The sequence below is a fragment of the Meles meles genome, chromosome 1 (assembly GCF_922984935.1).
Source record: "Meles meles chromosome 1, mMelMel3.1 paternal haplotype, whole genome shotgun sequence".
Classification (NCBI taxonomy): Eukaryota; Metazoa; Chordata; class Mammalia; order Carnivora; family Mustelidae; genus Meles; species Meles meles.
Window position 1 is genome coordinate 176,735,998 of NC_060066.1, and position 1,531 is coordinate 176,737,528.

Consider the following 1,531-nt stretch of genomic DNA (forward strand, 5'->3'; position numbering starts at 1 on the left):
AGTCAGAGTAGAACTCTTTGAGGGAAAGACGTCAAAGGCCTGTGTGTGTGTGTGTGTGTGTGTGTGTGTGTGTGTGTGGCCTGAGCAGACAGATTAGGTCTCTCCCTCCTGGAGATATCTCCTAGAGAGATATCCCTCTCTTATCTTCATTTTGGTCTGTGACCTGGGGTTTATAGGCTGGGACTATGGGGCTGGAGACCCCGGATGCATACATCGAGGACCATTCAGCGCTGCACTCTAGCAGAGAAGCTGATCCCGCCCAAGAACCTCGTCCTGACACCCTTCATCTTCATGTTTACCTCTCCCCACAGGCGCTGGCCTGGCCGCTACTGTCCTCCGAGCAACCCGATTCCAGCGGGGAGGCGACTGTGAAGTCGCTCAGTCTGGGTGGTACGCCCCCCCCCCCCCCCCGGGGGCTGATTCCTGGAATCGCTGTTTCCAAAGACCCCCTTGTGAGGCAGAGACCATGAGAAGGAAGGTCCAAAGGAGACCACCCTGTGGGTGCACATCATCCTCAAAGCCCTAGGAGAACCCGCAGATCACTTGGGCCTTTGCACCATTTCCTATATGCAGAATCGTCCTTCCCTTCCTTCCTCAGCCTAGTCAATTCCAGGTCCTTCCAAACTCAGCACCCGGAGAGTGTGAGAATTCATTTAAAATGGGTCAGAAAGGAGGCCAGTCTCAAAATAAATATATTATGATCAGCAACTTTCTTATGTTCCTGTCATAATCAGTTAGACGTTGTGAAAAGATGAGTGAAAAGATTCTGTTCGAGGTAGACACATAAAATACCAAAGCTTATGCTAAAGAAACAACTATAGGAACAAAATGACAAAATTTACAAAGTGACATGAAAGTCGTGAATAAATGAAAGTCACATTGTGTCCTAGATGGAAACATTCCATATTGTGAAGAGATATAATCTCCCTCGAAATAATTTCTAAATGCAGTTAAATAAAAATTCCAAAAGGTTTTTAAATTTTTACTTTCTCTTTGGAACCAGCTTTAAAAATTCTAAAATATTTTTTTCAGAAGACTCTCTTGCCAAAATAGCCAAGAGAATTTTGAAAAAGAAGAATCAGGAGTCAGAAAGATCCTTGCCCTCCTAAACATTACAGAACTAAATAACGTTTGAGTGGGGCTGGTGCAAAAGTAAATTGCTACATAGAAGAAAAAGTGTTAAAATGACCTAACACCATCTTAGAATTTGGTATATAGCATATGGTCAGTGGGAGAAAGGGTGGGTCATTAAGTAGTGCTGTGATTACTGGCTAATCGTTTGGGGAAAAAATTAAGTTACAAACTTACTTTACACCTTCCATCAAAATTAATTTCAAATGAACTAAAGTTATAAATGTAAATAGTGAAATAGAGGTGCTCTCAGAAAGTTGGATTTAAAAAACCCTTGGTAGGCATGGTACTGTAAATCAAATCTATAAAGAAAAATGACAGATTTGGTTACATAAAATTTTTTAAAACTTGTTTTAAAACGTCAACAAAACTGGATAAAACCCAAAAGAAGAAATGCAGC